This window comes from Crocuta crocuta, unplaced genomic scaffold (assembly GCF_008692635.1).
Source record: "Crocuta crocuta isolate KB4526 unplaced genomic scaffold, BGI_CrCroc_1.0 scaffold16, whole genome shotgun sequence".
Classification (NCBI taxonomy): domain Eukaryota; kingdom Metazoa; phylum Chordata; class Mammalia; order Carnivora; family Hyaenidae; genus Crocuta; species Crocuta crocuta.
This window is the reverse complement of record NW_027531893.1, coordinates 13854199-13867400: the sequence shown is the minus strand read 5'-3', so window position 1 is coordinate 13867400 and position 13202 is coordinate 13854199. Positions and strand designations below refer to the sequence as shown.

The following is a 13202-nucleotide window of genomic DNA, read 5'->3' as shown; positions in this document are numbered from 1 at the left end:
CAGCACAGAGCCTGACATGGGGCTCGAACCTATGAACCATGAGCTCATGACCTGAGCCGAAGTTGGACACTTAACTGACTGAGCCACCCAGGTGCCCCCAGACTATTTTTCAAGGTGAAAACTCTATGTCTCTACATTCTCACCAACATTTATTATCATCTCTTTTTTTTATTATGACCATCCTAGCGGGCGCGAAGCGGTATCTCATTGTGGTTTTCACTTGTATTCCCCTAATGGCTAATGATGTTGAACATCTTTTCCTGTGCTTATTGGACGTTTTATATCATCTACAGGAAATGTTGATTCATATTCTTAGCTCATTTTGTTATTGGGTTGTCTTTATTGAGTTATAAGAATTCTTTATATGTTCTAGATGCATGTCTCTTATAAGGTATATGGTTTGCGAATATATTTTTCCCATTCCTGTTCACTTTCTTCACAGTATCATTTGCAGGATAGAAGTTTTAAATTTTGATGAAGTCCAGTACATCTGTTTGTTGTTGTTGTTGCTTTGTCACTTGTTCTTTTGGGGTCATATCTAGTAAGATTTTGCCTCATAACAATCTACTTCTATACTTTTTTCTAAGAGTTTTAGCAGTTTAGCTCATTTAGGTCTATGGTACTTTTGAGTTGATTTTTATGGATGGTGTGAGATGGAGCTCAGAGTTTATTCTGCTGCCTGGAGGTTTCCCACACCAGAATGATGTGTCAGTCTTTTGTGACCATCTCAGTTAAAGGGCAGTCCATTGTCTACTTGTTTAGACCAAATCCTTTCTTGATCCTTTCGTCTCCCACTCCACGGTGTTGTTAGAACCTATCTTCAAAAGACATGTCAAATCCGATGGCTTTCGACCACCTCCACTGCTCTCATCCTGGTTTCAGTAACCGTCGGGCTCTGGATGATTGCAGAGATTTCCTAACTGATCTGTCTGCTTCTGCCCTGATGTCCCTGTAATCTGTTCTCTATACACATCAGCTATAGAGAGATGTGCTTACATTTTGTTTGTTTGTTTATTTAATTTATTTTAAGAGAGAAAGAGAGACAGCACATAAGCAGGGGAGGAACAGAGACAGAGGGAGGGAGACAGAGAGAGAGAGAATCCCAAAGAGGCTCTGCACTGTCACCGTGGAGCCTGATGCGGGGCTTGAACTCACGAACCATGAGGTCATGACCTGAGCAGAAATTAAGAGTTGGACGCTTAACTGACTGAGCCACCCAGACTCCCCAGATATGCCTACATTCTAAAGCAGATCATGGCATTACTGTACTCAAACGCTTTGGTGGCTTCCCTCCTCACTCAGAGCAAATCCAAAGTCTTTTCTCTGACATATAGACTGTGGAATACACCCTCTGTCCCCGCCAAGTTCCCTCTTTGATGGCATCACCTACCGTTCTTCTCTCATGCACACTGCCACACTGCACTCCTTGCTGTTCCTCAAACATATCAAGCAAGCACACTCACACCCCAGGGGACTTTGTGGTTCTTCCCTTTGCCCTGAAATCTCATTCTCCCCCAGATACTCTCATGACTCCCTTCCTCATTTTCTTCTAGTCTTTACTCCAAAGTCATCTTATCCTTGTGGAAATCTTTGCACATCTTACCTAAAATTTCTCCTCAACAACTCTTCCTCTACCCTCTCCCTGCTTTATTTTTCTCCAAAACCCCTTTCATTATCCAGCATAACGTGTATCTTCCTTATTTATCTGTTTTTCGCCTTCTTGACTCAAATGCCTTCCAGAAGGGCAGAAGTTGCTTTTATGTCGCTGGTGTATTCCCAGAATCTAAATCCGTGCCTAGCACATAGTAAATGGTCAATAAATAGTCAAACAAAATAAGCAGGTTGGTTCCTGTCTTCACACTGCTTCCCATAATACCCTTTTTAAAAAATGTTTTTATTTATTTCTGAGACAGAAAGAGAGAGAGAGAGAGAGAGACAGAATCTGAGGCAGGCTCCAGGCTCTGAGCTAGATGTCAGCACAGAGCCCGAAGCGGGTCTCGAACCCACGATCCGTGAGATCATGACCTGAGCCGAAGTCGGATGCTTAACCGACTGAGCCACCCAGGCACCCCATAATAGCCTATTTATAAACTTCTTTTTAATGTTTATTTTTGAGAGAGACACACAGAATGTGAGTGGGGGAGGGTCAGAGAGAGAGAGGGAGACATGGAATCCAAAGCAGACTCCAAGCCCTGAGCTGTCAGCACAGAGCCCGATGTGGGGCTCGAACTCACAATCTGTGAGAACATCACCTCACCTACTGAGCCACCCAACCGACTGAGCCACCCAGGCACCCCCCATAATAGCTTTTTNTGACCCAAGAGAAGGTCGGACGCTTAACCGACTAAGCCACCCAGGCGCCCCCCTTTTTATCATAGTCTTAATGATCCTTCCATCAACATATTACCTAAAAGGAGCACTTTTGACAAATGTGCCCAGGGATACAACCGGTGCTCTGCCTTTCCCGGCTGTCCTACAGATCGATATAATTCCATCCTCACCTACTATTTGCAGGGTCAAGGTTAAGAGTACAAATAGAGGCTCTTCATATTGTATGCCTACATATTTTTTTATTTTTATTTTTTAAATATAATTTATTGTCAAATTGGCTTACATACAATACCCAGTGCTCATCCCAACACATATTTCAATATAAGCCAATATGTGTTCTTTACTTCTAGCTTGATAAATAAGCCTTCATACTGACAAAATTTAAAAATTCAAATAAAACTAAGATTTTTATATGAGCAAAAGTTGGCAAAATATCAAACTATCAAATGTTGGCAAAATATCAAAATATACTCAATCAAATCATTGGGTACTTTCTAGATATTCTGTTGGTGGGCTGGCTGGCAATGTTTGGATGATTGAAAAAGAGGTATATATAATTCATAAAATATGTAAACCATCAATTTTCTTTTTCTTGCCTTAATTTTAGCAAAATCACTTGTTTTTATAATCAAGATTATCACTGATTTATATCTGTTGACAGTAATGATTTAGTATTAAAATTAAATATAATCGGACTCAAGATACTCAACATTTGGATACAATTTCAACAAGAAAGTATATGATAGTAAAGGTAAAAATTGAAAAATTAAAGTTACTTTTTAAATATTTTCAAAAAAGGTTATTTTTACTAAGGTATGTAAAATTATGTATTAAAATTAAAAGGAACAATACAAATTATGGGTAAATCAGAACACTTGAAATATTTAAATAATTAAAAATTTAGGTAGAGTTGAAATATAGGTTTTGAAATTTTAATTATATTAAAAATAAGCTTTTTATTTTTACAGATTAGTTTATATATGGTGCAATATGGATTTCAGAAGTAGAATTCAGGGGCGCCCAGGTGGCTCAGTTGGTTGGGCATCCGACTTCGGCTCAGGTCATGACCTCACGGTTCATGGGTTCAAGCCCCGCGTTGGGCTCTGTGCTGACAGCTAGCTTAGAGCCTGGAGCCTGTTTCAGATTCTGTGTCTCCCTTTCTCTTTGATCCTCCCCTGCTCATGCTGTTTCTCTCAGAAATAAATAAAACATTAAAAAATTTTTAAAGAAGTAGAATTCAGTGATTCGTCACTTATATACAACCCCCAGTGCTTATTACAAGTGCCCTCATTAGTATCCATCAGCCACCACCCACCTCTCTTCATCAACCCTCGGTTTGTTCTCTGTTAAGAGTCTCTTGTGGTCTGTTTCCCTTTCTTTCCCCCCCTTGCTCTCATATGTTATCCGTTTTGTTTCTTAAATTCTACATATGAGTGAAATCATATATTTATCTTTTTCTAATTGACTTATTTTGCTTAGCATATTACATTCTAGCTCCATCCACGTCATTGCAAATGGTAAGATTTCATTTTTTGATGCCTGAATAATATTGCATTGTATATATATATATACCACCTCTTCTTTATCCATTCATCAGTTGATGGACATTTTGATTTTATTACACATTTTTATTTAAAAACTATTCATAATTCCAGGGCACCTGGGTGGTTCAGCTTGGTTTCAGCTCAGGTCATGATCTCACAGTTTGGGAGTTCGAGCCCTGTGTTGGACTCTACATTGACAGCATGGAGTCTGCTTGGGATTCTCTGTCTCCCTCTCTGTCTGCCTCTCTCCTATTCGTGCTCTATCTCTCTCTCAAAATAAACATTAAAAAAATTAAAAATCCACTATTCATAATTCTAATTTTCTATACCCATGTAGTTGCCAATGTCAAGAGTCAGTATTATGGGTCCTATGTTAAGCACAGACTTTTGCATGTATAAAACGAAGAGTAATATGAATTATTTAATACCACAGTTCCTCAACCACTATATGCAAGTATTGCAAATGCTGTCCTGATTCCTGCAAAGGTCCAGACCCACAAGTTAGAACACAAAGAGAAGCAAAACTGGGCAGTCAGCACTAAGGGGAAATGGTACTATGCTAAATGGTACTAAGACTCTGTTGCATTCACTCCACCTGAGAGGGAGTCTTTTACAAGTTAGTTAATTTGTCCTTTCTCCTACTTAAGTACTCCTGCCACTCAGATCTTTTGGGCACTCCGCAACTGTGCCCATCTCTGTCTTTGGCCTCCATACCACACATAAGCCTTCAAGTCCTTTGGATGCAGTTGCCTTCTGTTTTGGGGATAGAGGTCAAGATCTGGGAGAAGGGTCTCGGGGGCCTGAATGGTGTTACTCATGAGACTGGATGTTCTGGGTGGTGGGTCATGCTTTGACAGTGCTAGTGCAGAGCCCAAATGATGCAGGAGCCCAGCACAGGGCCCCTTGTCGCCCAGGTCTGAGGGTGATCCTGCAGATGTGGGGGAGGGGTGTGGAGTTTGAGGAGGGGCTTTGGGACCTAACCACTGGGATGGCATCTTAGAGCACAGAAACCATCTTTTGGTGCCTCTGGGAATTTCACTCCATATTCCTTATCTGGGAGGTATTTTCTCACTTCTGATGTGACTGTTCTGTGAGTAATCCTAAGAGCTGAGACTCTTATGGGTCAAGGAGTCTTAGGCTTTTCTGTTTTACTTAAGGATGCCAGTGTTATTTTCCTAGTAATGGTGGCTTTTGCTTTTGTAGACCAAAAGCATTTCCACAGAACATATTCTCAGATATTCTTAACTACAGATAAAGAACTAGGCAAATGCTGTAGTGTTTGGATTAAAAAAAGTCAACAACCACCCAACCTCACTTAATCAATTTTATTTGAGCTATTAGCTGAGAATATTTTGCACTAGAGACTGCTTACATCAAGTAATAACTGAATGTTAAGCAAACAGATCATCAATTATTAACGTGTAGCTGCTATTAATGTAATCTTTTACATACCAGTAACACCAACATTTGGAAGGAGATATAAACTAGTTAAAAGCATCTGGTGTACAATATAGGAGTACAACCACATTCCCTTTGCTAAAAATTTTTAAATGATCAATCTCTCAATTTTCCATTTAGGAATGGGTGTTGTGATTGGGACAGAGAGATGTACAATCCAGTCTGATGTTGAAATACCTGATCTAGATGCCAGCAAAGGCAGTATTTGGAAGGCTCCAGCCTCTTGAAAATCCCAAATCCTTGGAAACTAATTTGACAATAAACTATTTGTAAAAAAAAAAAAAAAAAAAAAAAAAAAAGAAAATCCGAAACCTAACCTTTAATATTGGATCTAGAGACTTGATTGGCCAAATTCAAGACATCTTTTTGGGAATACATTTTCTTTTACATATATTTTTTTGGAATATAGATCATACATTTGCATGGTTAAAAACCTAAAAAAAAAAAAAACTTACAGTGAGAATTCTTCCTACATTGCCCTCCCCACTAATGAGAAATTACCTTCTTTTGTATTTATGTATCTGTCCAGAGTTCATTTGCATATATTCTTAAAAACGAATTTTGGCCCTTATTTACACAGATCTGCATTTTGTGTTTTTTGTTTTTGTTCCTTGTTTACTTAAATACCCTGGAGATCCTTCCATATTAGCACATGGAGAGCTTCCTTATTTTTATTTCCAACCACAGAGTACACTGTTAGAGGCTGCCTATACTTTATGTAACCAGTCTATTCCACATAGACATTGGGTGGTCCCAAACTACTACTTAGGCTAAACACACTGTGGTGGATAACCTTGTACATGCACGATTTCACACGTGTTTAGGATAAATTTCCAGAAGTGGAAATGTGCTGGGTCAAATTGTGCATGCATTTGTGATTCTGCATAGATAATGCCACCTTGCCTCTCCTTGAGGGCAGCAGCCATTTGTGCTCCCACTAGCAATGAATGAACGCATCTGCCTCCCCAGGGCTCATTCGTGTTTTGAAGAACTGCTGGAGGGAAGACTGTCCTGCTCAGCATGAACTTTGTAGGAGAGAATAGCACCATTTTACTTCTTATTTCCCTCTCGTTCTGCAGCCTTTCCCTCTTTGCCACTTGCTTGCTGCAGGGCTGTAGTTATTTAAGCACTCGTAAGTTATTTTAGCACTCGTGCCTTAGTTTCTTCATCTGTAAAATGGGGCTGTAAGAGTCCCCACAGCCTGTGGTAGTTGGGAGAGTTTCATGAGCTAATGCACACAAAGCGCTAAGCACAGTTCAGACATGATAAGTGCTTTAAAAAAAATGCCATCTGAGTCGAATAATGCCTCTTAGGGATTGTTCCACCTCTGCCTCTAATTAGCCACAGTGTGTTAACATCTATGTCATAAAACTAGAAATGCACTGAACATTTTCTTGGAGGTAAAGGAATCTTGGTTCTAGGTGAACCAACATGAACTCCCTCTTTGGGTGTAAGGGAAGAAGAGGAACTGGAAGTTGCTAGTGGAGAAGGAGGTGATGAGCAAGGTAGAGAAGGAGCAGAAATTCTGCAGTGAGCCTCAGAGAAGGAAGTCCAACCTGTGCCTAAGAGTGCTTTGGTACCAAAACCCCTGTCTCCAGGAGGAGGTTCTGAACCACGTGTAGCAGGCACCGAGTGCCCCAGGGCACTGTCTGGTTTGGGGTTTTGCCAGGACAGGCAAAGTTCTAGAATCCTGAGTACTGGGAAGGGGTTGGAGAAGGAGCTACTCCCTTGAGCTAAGCAGAGTTGGATGCTGTTTCTTTGGAGTCAGACAGCCCTGCGTTCAAATCCTGTCTCCACTACTTGCTAGCAGGGTGACCTCAGGTGCCTTCATAGTTCTGATTCTCTCTTTCCTCATCTGTCATTTGAGGATAAATACCACAGGAAAGGTATTCTCAGACTGCTTGTATACTCACAGGGAGGCTGTGAGGGTCACACAATGTAATAGTTCTTAGGCACGGAGCACCTTGCGTGGCACATATTAAGCACTTGATAAATGTCAGCAACTATTTAGGACATCAAATGAATAGGGCTTTACAAACTCCATGTCTCTGAGACACAAGAGGGACTTTCAGGGGCCAGAGTTTACATGAACAAATTCAAGCCATAAAATAAGAAAAGACGCATTTTGATGGATATACAGTTACAGAGGAAATGTGCCTCTTAGCATACGTGCTATTTGCAACAAAACAAAACGAATTTGTAAGCATCTTATTGCAGATGCAAGGGAGGGAGATCCTGAGAATTTTCCTGCGGTCTTGAGGCAGCAAATGGAAAATGAGTTGTATAGTACTGATTGCTGCTAATTTAAGACATAGAAAAACCACTGATAATCTCTTTAGTGTTCTCAGCTTTTTTTGGTGTTCTTTACTGAAGGTAAAACAGTCATACTTTTCAATACATTATCTTTATCCCTTTATGTCACTTCCACGCTAAGGACATAGGTTCCTTAAACACTTCTACTGCTTCTAGGTATTATTTTTTCTCAACCCATCACCCTCTGTAGGATCTGAATCCTTGCGCTTGAGAATCAAGTATACACATCAACGGTGCTGCTCGCCTTGCCTGGAATGCCCTACTCTGCTATGCTTGGCAAGGTCCTGTTCTTCCACCAGCCATCATGCTTTTCGTGAAGTATTTTCCAATATCACCATCAGCCATCAATGGCTCTTTCTTCTTTGATTCCATGGGACTCTGTTTAATGTTTCTTTTATAACATTTTTCATATTGGGCTCTCGTTCTTTGTGTACACATCTATCTCTTCCTTTACACTGGGAAATCTTTGAGTCCAGGATTGCATCCCTCTCTCCATTTTTTTCTTCCAAGCTCATCAAACATGCATTAAGTGTCAGCTCCTTTGATAGGCCTTGTGAATACAGGAATGAATTAGACACACTTCCTGGTCTGGAGGGGAGATCTCAACATAATTTGGGAGCAATTAAAGAATGAGGCGCTGAACTAATTGTCTTTTTTTCATCCTCTCAGTGACCCTGCATGCGCCTATTATTATTCCCATTTTATTGTTGAAAAGCTTGAGCCAGAGAGGAAATAAAACTTGCCAAAGAACATAGGGCTTGCAAGAGGCTACAAACTGGTGTCAAGGTGAGGGTCAGGAGACCCCCTGGAGGAGGCAATGCACAGCAACATCTTGACTGTGAGAAGGATTTGGCCAGGTGAAGAGGTGCAGGAAAGGAGGAGGTGGAGGGATCCACTGTACAAAGGCTTGGGGGTAAGGGAGCATTGCTCTTTGGGGAGAAGAGGCTTAGCCATCTCCACTTGGCCAGTATTTACACAGAATACAGCACATAGTAGGTGCCTGCTAAATATTTGCTGTACAAATGAATTCCTACTGCTGAAGTCTCCAGGTTTGGCAGTTCAATTCCGGGTTTGAGTTCATGACATTCCCAAGGGTCTTTTATGTAAGGTTGTTGTTGTTGTTGTTGTTGTTGTTGTTTGCTGAGGTCCTGAGGATACAACAACCACTGTCCCATCTTGGACCATTGTGTCACCAAATCGTTTCCATTTAGCTCTGCAGAAATCCATGCAGAGGCTTCCCCCTCTACCTCAACTCTTTAGATGTCCAGGGAGTTTGTCCACATTTAGGTTAGTCAGCTTAAGCAAAGCTTTGAGCAGAGATGGGCAATTGCTGGGTGGACAGCTGGCGTGGCCCCTTGACTGAGACTGTCTATAGGCCCTACGGCTTTGGGGTACTCAAAAACTGCATGTTACAGGTAGGAGACCACATTCAGGAAACATGGGTCTCCGAGAGGCTGCTTACATCCTGGCCATTCTTCTTTACTCTCTGACCTCTTTCCCGTTGTCTCCCCTCCCCATGTCTTCTAGTCAAAATGGGGGTGAGATAGATGGGGAATGCCTTCTCATCCTGTTGCTTTTACTCAAGCCACTCCTTAGAGGACAGGAATGTTCTTTCATTTGTTCCATGGCAAATACTAGGAAAAGCTCTGGAGCCAGACTGCTTGGGGCTTGCATCCTGGCTGTGCTACTCAACCAGCTGTGTGAATTTGGGCAAGATGTTAGTGTCTGCACCTCATTTTCCCTACCTGTAAAATGCACTTAATAACGATACCTATTTCATAGGACTTTTGTAAGAATTTAAAGGAATTAAAACCCTTAAAGCACTTAGGACAGTACCTGGCACATTGTAGGTGCAAGGCATATACTGCTGCTGCTGCTGACAACAGTGGGATTAAAATTACTCTACACAAGGGACCCCTGGGTGGCTCAGTCAGCTAAGCATCCAGCTTTGGCTCAGGTCATGATCTCATGGTTTGTGGGTTCGAGCCCAGCATTGGGCTCTGTGCTGTGAGCACAGAGCCTACTTCAGACCCTCTGTCTCCCACTCTCTGCCTCTCCCCTACTCATGCGCACACACTCACTCTCTCTCTTTTTCTCAGAAGTAAATAAACATTTTTAAAAAATTACTCTATAAAAACCTCCTCCTCTATTCTGATTCTTTTGTGCTAAATGTTAGTGGCCTGAAGCCATAAGCAGACGGAAATTAGTTCTTTTCCTCAGAGACAAGGCGAGCTTAGACTTAAGTTTATAATTTGTGGTCTAATGCAACGAACAACAAAACCGTTACATTTTACGTTAAAGTAGTAGGACTGATCACACGAATGTTATACCCAAAATTGTTTGAGTTGGTATATTACTCAAAACTGGAATAAACCTAACCCAGTCTCGTAACTGAAATTATGATGGATAAACTGAGGCTCGGCGAAAGGAACCGACAAAGGCCTGGTCACACAGATATGAGGCTGGAACTAGAAAATATGTCTCCTGCTTCCTGTTAATGTTCCTTGTGGTGCCCTACAGCCAAGTGAAGAAATAGAGCCATTCTCTATTCTATGACAGTGGTCAAATACGTGTGTGTGTGTGTGTGTGTGTGTGTGTGTGTGTGTAGCCTGACAGTAAATATATTAGGCTTTTGGGACCATATGTCCTTGTCACAACAATTCAGCTCTGCTATTGTAGTGTAGAAGCAATTTTAGACAGTATACAAATGAATAGGTGTGGTTGTATTTCAATAAAACCTTGTTTATAAAAAAGGTGGTGGGCCAGATTTGATGCATGGGCCATGGTTCGCAGACCCTTGCTCTGTGGCATCCCCAGCTGGAGTGTTAGAGGTGAATAAAGGAGCAATAAACGCTTCTCTAACATGAAACAGAAGCTGGCAGTCAAATGCTAAATGTGAAAAAAGGGGAAGAATGTATGAATAAGGATAATTAGGCAAAAACCAATTTTACTTTTCCAACCCAGCGACCCCTGTTTCTTTCGATTTCTATTTTCTTTTTTTAAAGAGAGGAAAAGAAGGTGGCAATTTTTCTACATTAACAAATGAGATTAAGGGAGAGATTTAGTAAAATGGTGTCAGTTACCATGGCATTCCTGGTACAACTTGCTAGAAACTCCCAACTAAAAGGGCACCTTTTATCTATGTGACTCAGGTAATTTTAATCTATAGCATGAGAATTATCCACTTAGCTTCCAGAGATGAACCTGCTTTATTAGGATATCAAAAAAAAAGTAGAAAGAAGAGAGAATGTGTTTAGAGATGATTTGCTTTCCTTTGCGGAAATCAGTCCACAGTTAATTAGGGCAAACCTTAGAGGCCACAGGCAGGTTAGCAGAATGAGGTTGAATCAGTATCAGATAAGGGTACAATTAAGAAAATACCACGGAGCATTCTTTCTGTGAGGTGCATAGTTATGTGTATCTTTTGAAATTGTTCATAATGGGGGAGTATATTAATTATCTATTGCTGCATGGCAATTACACCCAAATTTAGCAGCTTAAAACAACACACTCTTGTCATCTCACCATTTCAATCATCAGGAGCCTAGGCGTGGTTTGGCTGCCTCCCCTGCTTCCCCCTCGTATTCTACATCCAAAGTGTTGGCCGGGTTGGGGTTTCATCTCAAGGTTCAAGTGGGGGAAGGATCCACAGCTCTTGTGGCTGTTGGCAGGATTCAGTTCCTCAAGACTCATTGGACTGAGGGCTTCAGTTCTCTGCTGGCTTTTGACTAGAGGCTGCCCTCAGTTACCTGCCATGTGGGCATCTCCACTGTGGCAGCTCTCTTCTTCAAAGCACAAAAACCAAGAAGGCAATAGATTCCACCAGCAAGGTGGAAGTCACAATCTCATGGAACAAATTATGGAAGTGACATCCCATCACTGTTTTGCCATATTCTGCTGCTTAGCAGAAAGTCACAGGTCCTGCCCATATCATAAGAAAGGGGATTCCACAAGGACATGAAAACCAAGAAGTGGGGATGACTGGGGACATTTCAGAGTCTCTCTGCTAGAGGGAGGGAGTAACAGTGATGCCAGCCTGTAAGGAGAGCAAGACCTTCTATTTCGGGAAGTTCTCTGAAGCTGTATTTGCTGTAAAGGATGAGCGATTCTTTTTTTCTTTCTTTTTTTTTTTATGATGTCANAGCCACTCTGACTGGTGTGAGGTGCGAAGAAATGGGCAGAAGATATGAACAGACACTTCTCCAAAAAGGATGAGTGATTCTTGATGACTGTCATGGGCAGTGATGGGGGGACATACTGCATTTTCCATCTTTTGACTTGAAACTCTGCTTTCTGGGAAATTTGAATGGTGTGGAGACCTTCAGCTTTGTTAATCCAAGTAGTAGATAAGACCAGGTCCAAGTAGCATTTAGGACTCTTAGTGGTAGGCAACGGAAAATCTAACCCAGGTGGCTTATGATAAGAGAAAATTTATCGGCTTGCCTAACTGGAACATCCAAGAGTAAATCTTGGTTCCGGGCTTAAAGCAATATATTTTATGTGTTTGCTTTTTATTAGAGTTATTGACGTACGATTATGTATGGCAAAATCTACCCTTTTTAATGTACATTCCAGTGAGTTTTGAGAAATGCGTCCAATTGTGTAACCACCACCACAATCAGGATGTAGAACATTTCCATCACCCCTCAAAATTCCCTCTTGTTCCTTTGCAGTCAACTCCTCCTACCGTCCTCAGCCCCTGTGAACCCTAAACTTTTTACAGTACCTATAGTATTGCCTTTCTCTGAGTATTTTTTCAGTGGAATCATAGAGTATGTCTCCTTTTTAGTCTGGCTTCTTTTACTCAGCATAAGTACTCAGCATAAGGCCTTTGAGGTGAACTCATGTATCAGTAGGTCACTCCTTTTTGTTGCAGAATCGTGGTCCATTGTATAGATGTATAACAATTTGTTTATTCATTAATCAATTGGAAGAATTTGGCCTATTACCATTTTTTGACAACTGTGTATAACACTGCTGTAAACATTTGTGCATAGGCTTTTGTGTGTGTGTGAAAATAAGTTTTATGTTTCTGGTAAATACCTAGCAATGGAATTGCTGGGTCATATAATATATCTGTGTTTAACTTTGTAGGAAACTGCCAAGTTATTTTCCAAGACGGCTGTGCCATTTTGCATTCCCAGCAACATGAATGAGAGGCCCAGAAGCTCCTATACTTGCCAATACTTGCTATCATTTAAAAATTTTAACCATTCCAGCTAAAATTAACAACTCAGGAAATAATAAGTGTTGGCAAGGATGCAGAGAAAAGGGAACTGTATTGCAGTGTTGGTGGGAATGCAAACTGGTGCAGCCCCTCTGGAAAACAGTGTGGACATTCCTCAAAAAAAAAAAAAATAGAACTACCCTACAACCCAGCAATTGCACTACTAGGAATTTATCCAAAGGATACAAAAATGCTGATTTGAAGGGTCAGATGGACCCCAGTGTTTATAGCAGTGCTATCAACAATAGCCAAATTATGAAAAGAGCCCAAATGTCCATCAAGTGATGAATGGATTAAGAAGATGTAGTATATATATATATATATATATA

At 41.0% G+C, this 13202-nt stretch overlaps 1 protein-coding gene across 4 annotated transcripts in view; it reads left to right on the top strand.

Annotated features, from left to right (window-relative positions):
* Window positions 1–13202, top strand: part of RPS15A (ribosomal protein S15a) — a 159507-nt gene that overhangs the window by 90984 nt on the left and 55321 nt on the right. The gene's annotated exons all lie outside the window — the stretch shown is intronic.